The 8,535-nt window shown below is 40.8% G+C and overlaps 1 protein-coding gene across 3 annotated transcripts in view; it reads right to left on the reverse strand.

Moving 5' to 3' along the window:
* Positions 1-8,124, reverse strand: part of LOC120456013 (transcription factor mef2A) — a 31,524-nt gene extending 23,400 nt beyond the window's left edge. The window contains exons 1-2 of one of the 3 annotated variants that reach the window (XM_039642572.2): positions 8,086-8,124; positions 5,963-6,301 (exon numbers count right to left, since the gene is read on the reverse strand). The gene's annotated coding sequence lies outside the window, so the exon portion shown is untranslated. Of the gene's footprint in view, positions 1-5,962; positions 6,360-8,085 lie in introns of those variants that run through there. The other 2 variants (XM_039642573.2, XM_044006603.1) reach the window with 2 other exon arrangements.
* Positions 8,125-8,535: the final 411 nt, after the last annotated feature.

The raw sequence follows: 8,535 nt of genomic DNA on the forward strand, positions 1-8,535 counted from the left end.
TAAGTTGCGAAACTAATGGGCTAGTTAACTCACTCTTTATATATTTATTTATTATAAGCTCAAGCCACTATTGAAGCAACCAGAGCTGTGCGTTTGGGCCACTCCAGTTACTACAAATAGATTGAGTTTTACGAGGAACAGAGATGGCGATAGGGAAAAGAAGCCCTCACGAGATAAGTTAAGGCCATCGTGTAGATTCCCAAGTATTCTGTTTGGATCACTGCTCAGATGGCGATATCAATGCCCGACAGACAAGAAGCCACCTGATGGTAATTGAATTGCGAGCCGCTTCCCTTCTCCTCTTGCCAAAAGCAAAAAATACAAAAAAAAAAAAAACAGAAAACAAACAAAAAAAAAACAACAATAAGTGGGGCGCTGGCACACGATGCAGTGGATCTTAATCAAAGGAAGGCAAAAGCCTTGATTTGGATGTCAATTCCATGTACGAAAACTAATCACCAAAGCCTCAATTCCGGCATGAATGCGATATGGCAAGAAGGGGTATAATTGCTGGTTAATAAACACAGCCGGTGTAAGGGGATAGATTAGTTGCAATGTATGCAGGATAGTTGATAGGGGGTAGGGGAAAGGGGGGCATTTCCTCCGACCCCATAAAGTACCGTTGCAAGGCAACATGGCCACAAAAGGGTCCTTTGTGCAGTTAAAAGGGCTCATTGTACTCGTGCATGGGGTACAAGCAACCGTTTCCTACCCCATAAAGCGTATAAACTGATGTCCGTCTGTTTCGGTATAAACATTGGCAATTCGGAACCCAAAATGGCCAGTTTTCATATTATGTAACAGACTAGCAAATAATTGCACTTATATATATTTTTTTTAAAGCCACCTATTTAGAACTCGAAACTGAAATGCTAAAAATAACTATTCAAAACTTGATATTTAAATGCTAATAATTCGCGGCAGTCACGATTATTTAGACGCAGCCGTATGGCCACTTTGCTATAAATGTATATATGTACATATATATGCAGATATATATATATTGCTATTTTTCAAGAAAAAATCAAAGTGTTCCATTGTCTGAGGGAACCGATCACAGTGGCCAGCCAGCCAATCGCGAGGCCGTGAAAGATCTTTTGAGATCTGAGAACTGAGATCTCTGACCAGACAGACGGCAAGGTCGACACCATGCCTTAATTATTAATACACATAAGGCTATGTAATGGCTTAATCGAAATGCGGGAAAGGAAAAAACAAAAAAAAATCGATTAGATCGAAAAATAATGATCTACTATTTTGGGTATTTTGTGCTTATACTCAAGTTCGGCCTAAGTTTCCATTAAGACTTCATTCTTAATCTCTATAATAATTACTGCGAAGTAAAGAAGATAAATATTGAGAGTGTGAACCCCTAAGGTTTTGAGTTAGCTTGAGTACACGGAGCCTTGTTAGCAATGCCATTCAATTGCTTTCAACATTTCCTGTACCAATACATACATATATCTCTTATATATTCGACTGATTCGCATCATGCTTGCATCAGCTGGTAATAACATTGATATTTTGCCACTTCTTTTTGGGCGCCGCATTGCCATTCAACAGTGCCCTTTAATCGGGTCTTATTTCTGAGTTCGTTATGGTAATGAAAATTGGACAATAAGTGGCCGTACGGATGAATACAAAACTGAAGAGAATCTTTTTGCAAAGCAACAATAACAAGAACATGAACAACAGCAACAACAACAACAACAATAATAATAACCAAGAAGCCGAAAACAACTTGAAGTCGGTGGAAAATTCAATTTGGTGCCAGCAGCAGCAGGAGCAAAAAAACAAAAAAAAAAACAAAAAAAGCGGCAAGAAAACACTGCAAAAGCGAGTGCAATAAATTGTTACATTCGCGGCACGACGCGCACCTGACACATAAGCTCCAAGTTGTCGTCTTCATCTGCGCGTCTTTTTGCCGCACAAACCCAAAGAGGAGAACTCGACCCGAAGGAGTTCAAGCTATACCTTACCTTATACCAAATACATATGTACAATATATCGGATATATGTATACATATGTACATATAGCCAAACCGATGGAGAACCGAGAGACGAGGGACCCAAAGCGATTACGATCTGGCCAAAAACTGTTGCCAACTCGATCGAGCACTTCGAGCGGAAGATTGAACATCTGGTGGCTTGCTGTGAGGTAGCGGAGGCGGCGGCCCATTGGATCACAGTGGGCTATTTTGATCGTTATGATTTCTGCACACTCGAAGGTGTTATTACGGCGAATTTGGCGTTTTCCTGGGCCACTTTCAGCATGTTTGGCCATTGCTTGATGTCTTGGCATCAGAAAACAACACACACTTGCCAGTTCTTAAAACAAATTCATTTTGCGCAGCCAGGCTCAAACTCAAGTCTGCAGATGATCGATTTCTCAAACATGCAAAGAAATCATTCATAATATATAGTTTACGATGCTCGGCTCCATCAAAACTTTCTGGTTTCTGGCTTGTAACTTATGGATCAGCGTTGTAATAAATCGTTTTCGAACCACTGTCCAGCGGTGGCTGCTCTGCAATTATACGCTGGCATGGCTGGCGGGGGTGGTGGAATGGAATGGGTTAAGGTGGGGAATGGGAATGGAAATGGGGATGAGGATGAGATGGTCAGCGGATTATACGAGCCGGCGCTGGGCAGCAACAATTACGATGACGAGGTCGGACTTGGTTGTGGATGTGGATATGGATATATGCGGTTGATGTGGCTGTGGATGTGGATACCTTGACTCTGTGGCTGTGGATGTGAGAACAATGTCCCATGTCCTCCATTATTGCATCTGCGCGGATTCGTGTGTTTTGCTGTTGCCGCCGCCTTTGCAATCTTATTTTATTTTATGCCACCGCGGGCAAGGGATCATCGAGTCGCATCCATGCATTCTTGGTGTCTTCAAAGGTGGAGGCAGGCACAAATCGAGCAAAATTATTACTGTCCTGGCTAGTGAAGGAGTGATTGAGATCATTGGATTGGATCTCTATATGCCCCAATTTCCCATCTTTTCTTACGACCACTAGCGTTGGGAGTTTCAACCTCATTTTAACTTGAGTTCGCCTTGGGCACTTTGCGTTGATGCATAGAAAATGGGAGCAAATACTTAAGGTACAAATGACCAAAGGATGGGAATTGGCGATATATGGGTAGAAACCATTTTGGGCCAGGAGAAAATGTTAAATTCCTTTGATTTTACTGAACGAAAAGTTTTGTAAAATCGTTTTAAACCAGTTGATGGTTTCATTTCAATTTAATGCTTTTGATTGTAATTACGCCAAGTTTTATCAATCTAAACATTCTACATTTTGTTATGTTAATTAATATAAAATTACTTCTGAACGAATAATATTTTCTACAAATTATCTGTGTTAATTCAACAATGATATAATGAAATCGTAACCCATTCACTTGTAACACTGTAATCAGGTGTCAGAGGGTCTTTAGCACTGTTTACCTTGCGGTCGGATCGGCCATTCGGATCGGTCTTACCAAGCTGGAGTTGGAGCTGCACCTGGAGCTGGAGCTGGAGCTGTAGGCACTGAGCCATAGGCCTCCGTCTCCGTCTCCATCTCCATCTCCGCCTCAACTCAAACTGGCGCCCATTGTGGACGCCTGAGCGACAATCTTTGTCGTCAGCCAAGCATGAGCCCAGTTGCTGGGAGCGGGAGAGGCGGAGTGGGAGGTGGTGTGCCTGTCATTCGGTCTTTGTCTCTTGACTGCCTTCCCCAATAACACTGAGAAAAATAAGCATTTCTTTGCCCAACAAAGCAATATACTGTGCTCACGCATCCCTTAAAAACATCGATTTAAATGTAAGTCGCTGGATTGCAAAATGTAATTGCGGATCAAGTGAAGAAAGCCACACAAAAACATTTTTATAAATTTAAATTTGCGATTTACAAGAAGTCATGTTACATGTAAATGTATGCAGATTAATAAAATAATTACGGATAATGTCTGCACATTACCCCAGAAAAGTTTCATTTAAATGTAAATTGTAAATTAAGTTGCTGAAATGGTGTTGCACCAGAGAGTTGCAGTGAAAAGATGCGAATTGAGTGGAAAGGTGTCTAGAGGTTGTGGCTGGAAAAGTCAACTGCCGTTCTATTGCTAATTATAAGCATGGTGTAAATTTACAATGCTTGTGTTTACAGCTCACGAACAAACGATTATATGACTATATAGTTATGGCCTCCGCTGTGACTCGCCACTCGCGTACATACATTACTATATATATGTATATATATGCATATATATTTCGTATATGGGTATACATTTGACAAAGGTTCTTGGTTGCGAAGACAAAAGGCGAACGTCGGCACCATTCAGGTATATTCCCATATATTCATTCACTTGCTACCGTTCTGAATTCCTTGTGTCGTCATTTGTCATTTTTAAAATGAAGAACCTAGATACGTGCACATTTCACTTATTACTTATTGTTCATCACTTCTGCGAATAGGAAATCAATGTTTAGGCAAAAACCTCCACCAAGTACAAACATACACGTGCTCACCAACACAAATGCACACAAGAACACACACACATAGACAATTTAAGTATTATATGCGCGGAACCGACCTTGAGATTGAATAAAAAAAGAGAATTAATAAAACCAAAATGACCTGTTTAATTCATGAGAAAATCCAGATGGAAGATATGGCTGGGAAAAAAGCGGGGAGTGCTCGTTTGAGGGAAAATCAAGGCTGAATGAAAGAGCTCGGAAATCACTGGAAAAGATGGGCGCATAGCGCTTAGGGGGAATTATCGTTCAACGCCATTTAAAAATTTGCTTATTCTTTCCATTTTTTTTTCCGAGAACATGTTGAGCAAATGATACAGTTTTCAGCAAGTGAATGAATATTTAACATTCAAATTTCATTTAATATCAAATAAACTATTTGTATTGCCAACTTGATAGAAGAATAGATCAGTATGATCTTTAAATAATTCAAATTGGTCAAGATAGTTAAAGGAATTACTTTTTTCAGAAGCGCTTTTAAAAGAAACATTAAAATAAGGCTCAACATTAGTTAAGCATAGTTACAAATAATTTTTAGATAGAAAATATAACTACACTTAGTTACAGTCAAAAATATATGAAAAACACTTCTAGTGAAGGAAAAATTATAATCTATTTATAATATACTTAAACGAAATTCAAAAGTGTCATATACATTATGACACATTCATAGATCCTGGTCACTTAGCCACCAGTGCTCAAATGGCAACATTTTGACACACACAGATCCTGATAAGCAGGTTTACCGGCAACAACAATGCGCAATCTCACTTACAGATAGGCTAATTAAATCGCACTTCATCAAATGGAGATAGTGAAAAGTTGAGAGGGAACACGGAACCGGTACAAGTGGCATGATCGTAATAAATACGAAAGTGCAAGTCGCTTTGCAGCTCTAGCAGCCAAATTAAATAAATTTAAGCTTATTTACTAGCATAATATCCACATTTATTTATTTAAATTATCATTTAACACAAGTTTGCTATGTAAATTGGACTGCGTACTAACGTGTTATTATTAATCCCACTATTGATAAGTTCAAATCAAAGCTCCTATAATATTTAATGAAAAACACCTTTAGTCAATTTATTTCTGCAGGCAATATGTTAACATGTTAAGAATTTTTTAAACTTTAAATAAGAATTGAGTATTTTTTTATTCATGTAATAGCCTATTCACAAAATTACGTATACGTTAAGTAAGCCCGCAACATAAAATAGCATGTGTCACCTAAAAATGGCATACTATCTATAGGTCCAATAAAGATTGCATATTAAGAAATAGTATAATAAGAATATTCTTTTTTTGAAAAAGGACATGGAAAATGTTCAACAGTACTTCCAAGTAATACAGGCTATGTCCTTTTGAAATGTTATCAAGGGATATTTAGGGATAATTTCTATGGTATGTTTTTCAAATTTCTTTAAATTTGCTCACCTTTAGAATCGGTGTTAGTGTGCGTTTGGTGTCGGTGCGTTTGTAGCTGTAGTTGCTTTTGCTCAGCTTGTAGTTGTAGTTGATGCTGTTTTAGTTGCGCTCACAGACACACACACTCACACACACACTTGCATACTCGCACACATGCAAGCCCACGTGCGTGTGCACGAGATTTATTTGTTGTTCTCGAAATGCTCTCTCCGCCTTATTTGTTGTTAGATCTGTTTGATTTGTTGTTTCAAATTCGTATTTTGTTTTTGTTAATTGCTCTTATTTAAAATACGTCTTCTTCTTCCTTTTCGTTGCTGCAGTTCATGTTGATCAACTTAATTAACTGGGCTAAAATACATAAATGTATGGCATATTACGTTTTATTCCGGCACTGAATTTTGGTATTGGCTTCGATTTTGTATAGCGAAGTGTTGATCATTTTGTACTAAAGTTCTTTTGGGTGTTTTTGGTGTGCTTTATATCATATATGTATATATTTTTATTTAGTTTTTGATTTTTTTATTTCTCGTGGGTGTCTCTTGCAACATTCTGAATTTCCGTGCGAAGAGGACGGACGACAGGCGGAATTCGCAGTGCCGCCGCTTTTGAAAACGGTTATAAAATCGCGCGACAAACGAACGAGAACGCTGCTTGCTTTTTTGGACGGCGAGGCGAAGTCGCGTTGCGTCGCTTTTAGCTGCTACTGCTGCTTCCTCTTGCCCGTTTGCGACCCACCCGATGTGTCGCCATTTTTCGCTGGCCAAAAACTTTTATGCACTTTGCACTCTCGCTATTGCCAATCGGTCGCTCTCTCGCTCTCGCTCGCACTCGCGGGCGCCAATGCACATGCAGTTGTTGCTATCTCGCTCGCTCACGCCCTGCGACACAAACAAACCAGCAACGCAACACACACACACGTACAGACCGAGTCATACACACACAGTTATACAGATAGAGGGACACCCACACAGACACACACACACACACAGAGACACCCGCGCACGACGACACACAATCAAAAACCCATTCGGCTACTATCGCCCACCACCACCACGCCCCCTTATGCCCACTCTCTCTCGTTCTAATAAAATACCCCCCCGCCCCTCTGCGCCACCCTCCTCCCATTCGTTTGCCTTTCGACCAATGACACTCGACGACAATATTAGCGAGCACACACATACACTTACGCACTCTCGCACTCACACACACACACACACACACTCGCATACACGCACACGCAAAAAAACGAGTCACAAAAAACGAATTGTCGACGCCGACGCCAACAGCGCTGCCGGCAGAGATGCTGGGTATGTCCCCAAACGAAGGAAGGCAAACGAAAAAAAAAAACAACAAAAATAAGGCAGAAAAAATATATCAAAGAGAAAAAGGAGCGCGTGCATGTGTATATGTGTATGTAATCCAATCCAAGCAGTGGGCGTGGGTGGGTGTAAAAAACGAAGGCACAACGCACTTTGTGTGTGTGCAAAAAGCAAGGAAGCCAATCCAAAAGACGCAACGACAAGCGACAAAACGACAAGCGACAAACGACAAACGACGACGGGCGACACTTGGGCGTGGGTGCGAACGAGATGGCGCGACTCGGCAATTGGAATGCAAGGGGAAGAACAAGAAGCAGCTGGGAGCCGAGGTATAAAAAAAGTAAATAAATAGGAGGCACACGAAGCAGGACATTCGCTGTTATCCTGGAAGACAACCCGAACACCCCCCACCAACCCAACCACCCACTCCTCTCTCCATTTTTTTTTTCTCACACCCACACACACAAATGTCCTGCGAGGGGCGGAGCACCAATACCAATACCAATTCACTTGAATCCTTTTTTTAGTTGTTTTTTGTTATATCTTTGGTTTTCGTATTTTTTTTTAGTGGGTAGCACAGTAGAAACAGTTGTGGAAACAATAAAAAAAAGTACAAAACTTAAAATGTATAAGCTAACGGTTTTAGCGACGGCAAAACACATACGGTATTTCGTTTTTTTTTTACGTTTTTTTATTCTTTTTATTTTGAATTTTTTTAGGTTGCTTTAAAAAACGGCGACATGGTTTTTTGTTTTTGCGAACGCTGGGTCTACAATTCCGATTCGATTCTTTTCCCAACCGATTCCCGATTACCGATTGCGGTAAATGTGCGGTGCGATGCGATGCGGCAGCGGCAAGTCGACTTCACTGTTTGAAATCACGTCGCCGCCGCTTTTGCTGCTTTTGCCGCTTGGCGCTCTGCTCAAAAAAAGTACAAGAAAAAAAACAACAATACCAACAACAACATCGAGAGCAACGAACGAGTCTGGGAGCCAAACAAAGCACGCACACACACGCAGCGCCTCTATTTACATGTGAATTCTCTGGACACTCGCACACCAGCACACAGGAGCGTACACACACACACACAAAGCACCGAACACACTCTAACGCGCTGTCCATTCGCTTGTATCGCCGGCTCCCTCGCACTCCAGCGGAGAGAACCAAAAGGCAAGCAGTTGCAAGCAGTGTTCGCATCTTAAGAGCGACAAGAGCGCGAAGAGAGCGCTAAGAGAGAGTCCTGCGATTTGGTTATAATATTTT

Source organism: Drosophila santomea, chromosome X, assembly GCF_016746245.2.
Source record: "Drosophila santomea strain STO CAGO 1482 chromosome X, Prin_Dsan_1.1, whole genome shotgun sequence".
Classification (NCBI taxonomy): domain Eukaryota; kingdom Metazoa; phylum Arthropoda; class Insecta; order Diptera; family Drosophilidae; genus Drosophila; species Drosophila santomea.